Source organism: Pelodiscus sinensis, chromosome 1 (genome assembly GCF_052426305.1).
Source record: "Pelodiscus sinensis isolate ZL-2025 chromosome 1, ASM5242630v1, whole genome shotgun sequence".
NCBI classification, from domain to species: domain Eukaryota; kingdom Metazoa; phylum Chordata; order Testudines; family Trionychidae; genus Pelodiscus; species Pelodiscus sinensis.
The window spans coordinates 128,762,772-128,773,830 of NC_143052.1; the positions used below are offsets into that span (position 1 = coordinate 128,762,772).

At 45.5% G+C, this 11,059-nt stretch overlaps 1 long non-coding RNA gene across 1 annotated transcript in view; it reads right to left on the reverse strand.

Moving 5' to 3' along the window:
- Positions 1-11,059, reverse strand: part of LOC142818777 (uncharacterized) — a 68,709-nt gene that overhangs the window by 12,376 nt on the left and 45,274 nt on the right. The window lies entirely within an intron of this gene.

Sequence of the window (11,059 nt, forward strand, 5' to 3'; positions counted from 1 at the left end):
CTGCTCCATACCACCCGTCTTCCATACATCAGACAAACCATTCTTTAATCCCACAGGGAATATTCATTCTGTCGAGAAGATACTTGGAATAACTTCATTTCGTCATCAGTGCAGCAGCCATGAATTGGGCCTATCCATATGGAGCAGTGTGCAACAGACACTGTCGTAAGCCCCACCCAAAGAGTAGGGATGACGTTACCAAGATGGTAGGTGCCTCGTGAATGCACAGAACAGATAGGCGATAATATTTCTTAGCACTCATACAGCCAATTCCACCTGTAGATCTCGAAGTGCTCTATAATGTAAGCAAGCCAGTATCACTGACCTTCTTTCTGAGATAGGGAAACTGAGCCCCAGAGAGGTTAAGGTCACATAGCTAGTTAGCAACAGAGCCAGGAATAGAACAGCCAGGACTGCTGTGCCATGCCCTATCCCCTAGATCACACTGAGGGTACCTTGGAAAGATCAAGGAGAGGGTAGCAAAGCAGTCAGCCAGAACATCCCTAGGAGTCAAGCATAGCACACATCAGGCCAGGAACCCTGTCGTCATTTTGCAGCATACTTTGCCCTCCCTCATCACACTTAGTCCATCCTGTATATAGGGGTGCAAAGAGCCCCTTTGCACTCACCCTTTGCACACTCATACATGCCTGCCACAATGTAGCCCTGTCTGAATTTGGATATTGATTACACGAGGAAAGTAATGTAATATTATGTAGCCCTTAGAAATATTGTTTCCGGTCACTTCTGTGAGAAGCGTTCAGTGACAGGAGACTTCTGTACTAATAAAACAAGCAAAAAGGTTGCACCAGTTGTTAGCTCCATTAGAGGTTTCAAAATTACAGAAGAGGAGTGCCTATGGCTTCAAGAGCTTTCAGCTGATTTAGAACATGTCCTCATAACATCACTCGATAAAAATAAGACACTGACTTTTTAATAGAATGAATTACTTAAGTTTTATATTTAACCACAGTCAGTGTTGAGGCTATTACTGGTTTTCAGAATATTTTAGGAATCTGATCTTGATCTTGCATATGCTAAAAGCCATCACAACAAATGCCTTATGCCAATGGTCACCAACCAGTAGATTAGGATCTACCAGTAGATCTTGGAGCCTTTGACAGATGATCCTGACCGGTTTGGCCAGGAAGCTATCAAGCGCTGGCACTTCAGTTGCCCTCCACCCACTGTCATGCTGCTCCTGCCCTCTACCTTGGAGCTGCCCCCCCGGGAGCCTCTTGTTTGCTGTGCAGGGTGTGGGAGGGAGAAGGAGGGGAGCTGATGTCAGGGTGTCCTTCCTCCACTCACTCCTGTACCCTATTTCCACACAGAGAGAAGGTGATGGAGGGAGCCTGGCAAAGCAAATCTCTGTCACTCTCACACACTTTGTGTCTCTGTCATTCTTACAAACACACATTATCCTTCACTCTCATTTCCTGACCCAACACACACAGGGGGGAGGAGAGGAGGGTTATTTTACTCCTTTTACTGCTTGCAAAATGTGCTATTTTTGGTTTTTGACTAGTCTATTTCATAATTTTTATTTCTCTCTTACACTTAAATTTAATTCTTTGAGTAGTGAGTTCTAAAATGCCTAACCTGTTGTGGCTGGAGTAATTATCCCTAAAGGAATTGCTTCTCCTGGAAGTGGCTGGCATGTCCCTGCAGCCCCTGAGAAAGGCAGAGCAGGGGGTCTCCACATGCTTCCCTTGCCTGCAGACACCACTCCTGCAGCTCCCATCGATCAGTAATGGGGAACTGCAGTCAGTAGAAGCTGTGGGGGGAGTGCCTGTGGATGAGTGGCAGCACATGGAGTCATGGAGCCATTGCTGTACATGCCAGCTGCTTACAGGAGTGGTGCAGGGCCAGGGCAGGAGTAAACCTGCCTTAGCTCCATGGCTCCACTACCTGGTAGCCATCTCAGTTAAGTGGTGCCCAGCTAGAACCTGCTTCCTGAACCCCTGTCCCAGCCCTGAACCACCTCCTACACCCAACCTCCTTCCTAGAGCTTGCACCCTGAAACCCCTCCTGGACCTCAATCCCCCACCCTGGGTTAAGGCCGGAGCCCCTCCCACACTCCAAACCTCTTGGCCCATGACTAGAGCCTGCGCCCCAACCCCCTACTCCAGTCTGGTGAAAGTGAATGAGGATGGGTTAGGAAGGGAGATAGAGTGAGCAGGGTGAGGCCTGGGAGAAGGGGTGGAGCAGGGGTAGGACCTCAAAGCAGGGGTGGGAAAGAAGTGGGACAAGGGTATTTGGGATTGAGGTAGATCTTACATTTCACTTCAACTGAAAAAGTGATCTTGTGGTTAAAAGGTTGGAGACCGCTGCCTTATGCTCTGGCTGCTGGGGAGGAAATAAAATGGCTGTAGCGCTTAGCACAATGTATTTCTTATCCATTAGATTTGCTTCTGTCAAGTCACTAAAAGTATCTGAAATAGTAATTTCATTGCAGGCAGGAGCAGCGGGGAAGTCACGAGCCACCTAGACTTGCATCTGGCTCTTTATTTAAGTGGAGTATCAGTTATTCTTGTTTTTCAGGATAAAACTTTCAAAAGCCCGTAAATGATTTAGGAGTCCCAGTTTCAGAATGGGTGCCTAAATTCAACTGAAAGTCAACAGTATTTAGACTCTAAAGTACCTAAGTCACTTCTAAAAACGGGGCATAGGCTTCTACATCACTGAGGTACTTTTGAAATTTTTACCCTCTATCCATTGAAGCTGATCCATTTAACAGGATTAACTGCTCTGGATTTGGTCACCTCTCCTTGCTTTGGGGTAATCAGCAGAGAGCTTAATTGTACACTACAGCAGTACAATGGTAGCGACACAAAATCATACATAGGTTCTGATCAATACAGTTATAGTAATAGCTTAAAACCAACAGCTCTTTTTGTCTTTCTACTTAGTTTTTGTCCCATGTGAACACATTGCTCGGCATTAATTTAACGTATTAATTTCTGTATTATTTCTAGCAGGTGGGATGACCAGCTATCATAGAATCACAATTAATAATAATTTGCATAGTGGCAATAATGTGCTGCTCTAAACAGTGGATATTTGGGATGGAATGCACATATTAAATTGCTGTGTTATTTCCCCACCACCACTGTGATAGTAATCTCTTGATTTATATGCCCAATTTAATGTTGCCTAGTCTAATTTTCAATAAACCTTATCATGGGGTCTGGGCCTGTAATTACTGAGCACTAAACTCTTCCTGATGGTGCTAGTTCAGAACTGAGGTTGTTATGAATTTGTGACCATTTCTCTGCTGGAAACAGTTGGGACAGGGAGTCTCTGGTAAGCTTGTTAGCAAGGTTGTAGATTATTTTATTGGTTTGAATGTTTTCTCTGTAAAGCAATGTTTCTTAAACTTTTTAAGACCAAGGAACACCAAACAATATATATTTTTTTTTATGAGGAACACCAAGGATTTTTTGTTTAGCAAAACCCACTTCCTCAGATGAGCTGGAATGGAAACAACAGAAACCCAGAATTTATAACAGAAAAAGAAGGGGTGGGGGAGGAAAGGTGCCTGTCAATTGTAGGACCGGTTGTTGGCCAAAGTACCTTCTCCTTACAAGATTGAAGAGTCTAGGTAATACATCAACAGTAGCTATTGTTTGGGAGAAAGAATGAGCCCTTCCCAGCCAATCAACCATATCACCTCAGAGGCAAGAACTCAGGTACAGGAAAGTTGACCGAGGGGGGAAAGTTATTGAGCAAAAAAAAATAAAAGGTCACCTGCCCTTTAAGGGCAGCCATTTTGAACTCTTGTGTTCTCCGCGGCACACTTCCGACTGCCTCGCAGCACACCGGTGTGCCACGGAACACAGTTTAAGAAACACTGCTGTAAAGCTTAAACCCTTAGGAATATACACGCTTGCACGTTGATTTATAAGAATGGCAAAAGCGCTGTTAGCCATCTCTGAGGAGAAAGACAAGCAGGCTGTGCTGGTAAATTCACTGTATAATCAGGGAGCTGTGCAGCCTGGAAATGCCTTAGTCAGGAGGCAGGGAAACAAAGATCTCCAGCTAAGAGAGGTCACCACCAGAAGAGTTGGGAGCCCTTGCTGGACTACGTGGGGGAAATACAGGTACCCTGAACTGTGACACAGCATCTCTCTTTCTCTCTCTCTAGTTCTTCCCCCTGCTACGCCTCCCCCCCCACACACACACCATTATTTAAGTTTTACGTTCAGGGGAACTCATAATATGCTTAAGTGCCTTGCTAAATTGGGGCCTTAGCTGTTGTACTACCTTGAACATACTTTTCATACACAACCTTTATTTTGTAAGTCACCTATAGTCCGTATGATTTACAAGAGTAAGTTTTGCTTTCTACCTGCTCTCATCTTTCCTCTGCATCATATTATGGACCTATTTAGTTCCCACCTTATTTCTAGGATCAATTGTTCTCTCCCTATCATATTTGAAAAATTCCTCCTTTTCCCCATTTGGCTATCGTTAGCTCATTCTACATTTGAACTGCCCTTACTTTTCTCCTGTAAGCCTTAAATGACTGTACATTTTTACTTTATTCCTACCCTACTTCTCTATTTCTCCTACAGGGTTTTCTTCTAGTCTCTGTTCTTGGAGCCAGCCTCTTGTGAAATTGCACTAGCCCCTTCTTGTTTGCAATTTATCATCAGTGGAAACTCCCATTCCCAGCGCCTTCAGATTCAGGGAATTTTATTGCAACAGGATCACAAATCTTTTTCAAAATGCAATTGCCCATTGCTGCTGCGTTCTAGGGATGCATTCTTTTATAACACTAAGTATTTAATAGCCTGTGGGTACTTGTACTAACTTTGCCGATTCATCTTTTCAGTTCTCAGTTAATTTGCTGCTTGCTTTTGATAAGATATAGATGCACAGGTAATTTCTCCTCTGAGTAGAGTCTTTACTTTCTGTGTTAAACTTGTCCTCTGATTAAATAAAGAACCTCTGTATCTGCCATGATTTATTGCCTTTGTTATCCACAGATATCAGGAAAGATCCCCAGGAGAAATAATCCTGCAATTTCTAGCAACTTGATACTAAATCATGGATATTTTCATTTAGACTCTTCTTCAGTATACGGGGATAGGAAATCTGTACCAAATGCTGTTATTGTAGTATAAGCTACCGTATTTAATGTATACTGTCCTCAGAACGTGTTTGCGGTTCAGTGGCTACAAATATTTTGTGACAGTGACCCAATACCTCTCCTCCATATCCCCTTCTTATGCATGGTACTTAACGTCAGTTCAGCTATATGAATCGCTGCTGCTGGTCTGAGTTATACTCTAAACATCAGCTCCACTACAGCTCCACTTTCTGTCTTCTCATTCAATTGAGATGCATGGTTGGGGCAGTGAGGCTTAACTGAAAGCTTCAAATTCACCTAACAGACTGCCTGCTTTGAACCAAGAGGATGATACTCTGTTCCCTCTGATCCGAACTATTGCCTTCTCACCACAGACTGCACCCATGTGCTGTGCCAATCCAAACTGCTCTTCTCTGTGCTCTCAGCCCTGTCCAGGAGCTAATCTCTGGCATTAGTCTTCTTCTTCCTTCACTCATGGGAGGCACTTAACACAGCTTAGGGATGGCCGCCTGCTGCAGTCTGAGCTGTAATCTGGCCTCAGACCACAGAAATCAACACTGAGGTTCTAGCCAGTCTCTCACTCGTCCATTTCCCCTGGAAGCTCTAGAGCAGTGGTCCCCAACCTTTCGGGGCTGCTGGGCACCTGGGGGCTGGGCCACTCACGCGCTGGGAGTCCGGGGGCGGGGCCGCGCATGCGCCGCATGCCCAGGGCAGGAGCCGTGCATGCGCCATGCACCTGGGGCCGGCATCGCGCATGAGCTGCGTGCCCGGGGGCTGGATCGGCCCAGATCATTTGGTGGGCACACAAATGCCATGGCGCCCGCGGGCACCATGTTGGGGACCACTGCTCTAGAGCCCTGAACTCCCCTGGCACTTCTCAGGATAGCCTCTACTCAGCTCATTACATCTCTTGTCCTGTTGCGCTGGAGTCACCAGGACAAGAGCCCTGCATAGATACAAAATTTGGATCTGTAGCCGCGACAATGAGCTGCGGATATCGAGTGGATATCTGCGGGTTTGCAGGGCTCTGCATATGCTGTCCCTGTCCTCTTGCTCGCAAAAGGAGAAACAAGTTGAATGTCTGCTGCCATCTCTGAAAGCTCGTGCTCGTTGTTTTAGCCAACAGCGCTGACAAAAAACACGCATCCTCTTTGAAACATCCCCGTGTCATCATCCAACTGATGCTTTTTCTTTTTAACTGGATGTAATTCTGGGGGTAGAAGAAAATGGTCTTTGGCCATTTTTACAGATGACTGTCCAAGATCATATCCTGGAGCCTACTAATTACCTGGTAATGAGATTACTTTATAATTTATACATCTGTTGAGAAGGAAGTAAGAAGTCATCATTTACTCATGTAGCTCCAGATTCAGTAAATGAGGGTATGTCTACACTAGCTCGTTAGTTTGAGCTAGGTAGGGTAATTAGGGCAACTGGAGTTGCAAATGAAGCCTGGGATTTAAATATCCTGGGCTTCATTTTCATGTTCCTGGGAGCCGCCATTTTTAAATCCCCTTAGTCCGAACTCCGTGCCCGCAAGGAGTAACGGTAGTTCAAGTTAGGATCTCTAATTCGAACTACCTACTCTGTGCCGCGTGTAGCCGCGGGCACGGAGTTCGGACTAAGGGGGATTTAAAAATGGCGGCGCCCGGGAACATGCAAATGAAGCCTGGGATATTTAAATCCCAGGCTTCATTTGCAACTCCGGTTGCCCTAATTACCCTACCTAGCTAGAACCAACGAGCTAGTGTAGACATACCCTGACTTACCTATATTCAACTCCCTTTTGATCAGTAAGTAGCGTAAGGAGATGTACACAAAGAATGAAGGAAAAGGAAAAGGCAGTCAAACCTTTGGCCTAATCTGACAGTCTGGATGAGCTGGATGGCTCAAATTAACACTCCTCAGATTTGTATCCGAAGGGGTTAGGAACAAGGCATATTCACTGGTGGTCCCTTCAGTCTGCAATGTGCTTCCCCCTTGTATGTTGAACTTTCGGACATGTTTCACAGACTCTGTTTGTTCAGGCTCTCTTTCAGAGGGTGGTTTAAGTTAATGTTTTCACACACAAGCACACTGTGTAAACTGTGGGGTGGGGGGAGGGTAAGGCACCCAAGGAAGAGCCCTGGTATTATCCAGATACTGCCATTGACAGTGTAGGCTTCGAGGGGGAAAGGGTGGGAAGGTGCAGCTCTCTTAGGGCCCAAGGCACTATCACCACTAGCACAACAGCATCCAGAGCCAGGGGCTCTTTAAATCGCTGTCAGAGCTCCAGATGGCGTGGGCTGGGCAGTGTTGAAGGGCTAGCTTCCAGCCTGCTCTTTTCATCTAAGGCCTCACCCCTTCGGGGGCTCAGAGCCAGCACTCCAACCTTGCCCAGGGACCCCACAATTCTGTAGGTCACTTTTAATATTGCCACCAACTCAACTAACCAACACCGCAGCACAAAAAAAAAAAGTACCAAAAAAAACCCTGGCTATTTCCCCACGGTAGCACAGCATAAAAGGGTAAATCATATGCCTCCTCAATCATGTAGAAGAGGCTTGATGTTACAATTTCACCCTTGCAGAGCTAACTCCACTGCAGTTCCCCCCCCTTATCGACTAATAGAGTCGTTGATGGAAATTCCATCGACTACTCAATTAGCTGATTACACACATTTTAACATCCCTAATCTCTTGGAGATTCTGGCCTTTAGTACTGTTCTTTCAGCAAAGAATGAGACAGACAAAGCAGCATAAGGTAGTGATACTTTACAAATACTTTGTGCTTTTTGCTACTAAGTGGGAATTACAATCTCTCTGGAATTTACAATCTTCTACTACTGAAAAAAGAACTAAATGATATGAACAAAGACAGGGTAAGTGGTTAGGAAACAATTAAAACAAGTAATGAAGAGACATAAGGCAAAGAACCAAATTTATGTATACTCACGAGAGCAGCCCATTACAAGATAACGTACTCATGGTTCACGACACCAATATCACTATGACAAAAGTATGGCACACTTGCCTGACAGGTGCTGGCATAACTATGAGGGGACTGGCTTTTATCTTCAGATGTGATGGGATTGTCTAATCACCAATGTTTTTTCAAAATCTTGCCACTTTCTACATAGATCATCTGATTCCCCACTTGTCTACACTGCATTCCTCGTTCGAGAGAGGAATGCAAATGCAGCTGAACGAAATTGCAAATGAAGTTCTGATTTGAATTTTCCATGCTTCATTTGCATAATTGCGCCCAGGCGCTATTTCGAAATACACTATTTCGAAAAAAGAAACGCTGTGTAGACACAGTTATTTCGAAAGAAAACCCTTCTTTCAACATTACCCTTACTCCTTATAAAATGAGGTTTAAGGGTAATGTTGAAAGAAGGGTTTTCTTTCGAAATAATCGCATGTAGACAGCGTTTCTTTTTTCAAAATAGTGTATTTCGAAATAGCACCCGGACGTGATTATGCAAATGAAGTGTGGGAAATTCAAATCCACGCTTCATTTGCAATTTTGTTCAGCTGCATTTGCATTCCTCTCTTGAAAGAGGAATGCAGTGTAGACATACCATACCTGTCCTGGGTCCCTGTCATGTTCTTTTAAAAGGAGAGAGGAAAATAAATGAATTACAGATATCTTGGTAATGGCCAAGGGTACCTAATCAGAGCCTTATAAAACTGCAATGAAATTTTGCCATCCTATGTTCAAAAATCCATTTGCTTGATCCTTATTATGAAAACTGATGGTAATGGAAAGGGAAAATTTTTAAACTCCCACTACTCAAAAATGCACTGGCCTAGCAAAAATAACTACCCACATAACTGATCAAAAGTTTTGCAAGATGCCCTCACAGTCATACTGCAAAAAAGAGGAGCAGCTAGCACTCAGATGTTGGATACGCATCCTGTGAGATGCTCTTGGCCCCAAACACTGACATTCCTTAAGCACTGATGAGTTAGGTGACTATCTAAAAAATGTGGCTTCCAATTTTAGAGACTGGTTGATGGAACTGAGCATCCCGATTTTTCAGCAAGGACATTAGATTCATGCATTTTCTATTAATGATTCTCCCAAGAGCACCCTTGTTCCTGCTGTGATTGCAAAGTGGAGACACATCAAAACACAATCCCAAATTAAGCTTCTTCTAGGTCGCTCAGTAGCTCCTGTCTGCTTGGTAGCATTGGCCAGATGCGTGGGTGCAGTTACTGGTGCTGGCTTCTGTTTCAGTTTTGTTTTTGACTATGCAGTGTTTTGTTCCATACTGTGCAAGTCTTTTCACAATGGGCAAACCTAGCAGACAAAAACAGGAGTAGAGAGGCAGTGTGCCTTAGTAGCAAAGCAGTCGCCTAGGAGTTGGGAGATATAGGTTGGACCACTGACCTACTGCACTAATCTGGACAAAAAACTTCAACCCCAAGTGTCTCTGCATGGCAAAAAAAAGATAAGATAGCTGCTCTTTGTAAAGAGCTCTGACGTGCTCAATGTACTAAGTATGAGAGAGGGAGAGAGAAAGGGGGTGCATTAGCACTAAAGATGCAACAGGCCAGTGAAAGTGCACTGCCCTTTGACAGCTTTGCACTGGCAGACAGAATTGTCCTCAGTATTTCCACTATTGTCCTCCTCTGGGTCTCATTCAAACTCTGTTACCATTGAAAGGAAGCACTGAGTCAGTGCATGCACCAGCTGCCTTCGCCATGCCCCCATCCCCAGCTGCACCGGCTGCCTTTGCCTCCCATGCTGCAGATGCCTTGCACCATAGCAACTTCCTCTCCTGGAGGACTTCACACCACCAGGTTCCTCTGGCAGCATTTACATTGGTATCAATCTGGGGGTGAGTCTTGCCCAGCAATGTCAGAGCTAAATTCTGCTCTCCCTTGCCTCAGCGTCAATCCACAGGATCCCCGCTGAAGCCAACAACAGTGCAACCAAGAGCAGGATTTTGGCCCATAACCTGGAGATGAATAGTTGTATGGGAAGACAGAGGTAAGCGGTGTTCCCTATGGAGGAACCAAGCTTTTGGGGCAGCCTATAAGGAGCAAAGGGCTTCCTAACACTGCTGATGTGGAAGCTGGTGTGCGTGACACTTACGCTCCCCTCAAGTCAGCACGAGGAAACACAAACCAAGTTGGGTTTTTTTCACTGAAGTGTGTGCAGTCCCCTCTTGGAGTGGGAGAGTCCACGTATTCTGCCCGCCTCACTGGCCTCCTTTGCAATCAGCGGGCACTGGGTTCTCTGTGCACTTTGTCTTCCTTCTCCTCCACTCCCCATGAGCAGGGACAGGCTGTCATCCCAACTGCTGCTGGAAGCCAGCACACTCTTACCTAAATGCTGCCTTGTCTGGGCAGCTCCACCTGCATGCAGGCTGTCCTGGGACTGACTTCTCTTCCTCTCTGTCCCCATCTTTACTGTCAGTCTGGGTTTCCCACATGGGCTGAGCAAGCAATTTCAGATTCATAGCCTCTGCTTCTGTGCTGCTTCCTGCCAATAGGAGTGACTGGGAGCTGGCTCTGTCCAAGCCCCACAATCGCAAGGGACAGTCAATGACCCTTAGGCTCCTAAATTGCTTTTGAAGATGGGATTTAGGAGCTTAAGTCAGTGAAAAGTGTCTGAAAAAATTTACTCTGCATCAGAGTACTGCACTCAGCTGTTTGAACTCCTTAGACAACCAGGAAAATGGATCTGCGTTGTTATTAGAAAATAAAGCATCTTTGGAACATACTGTACGGACACACTGCCATCTAGGGCCATTGTTGTAGTGTGGCAACTAGCCCTTGGGGCTCAGTGACCCTTTGGGAATTACCTGCCAGTACAATCTGTTCAGCCACAGACAACGTCCAGAACTGGGCCAGGGGCAGGAAGGTGGTGGAAACCCTTCCATGTCTTCCCCCCGCCCACACACAACAAGTGCATTGAGTGCTGCTCTGCAACACCTGAGCATTTGGTCCACAGCCTCGGTATAGAATATGGAGAACC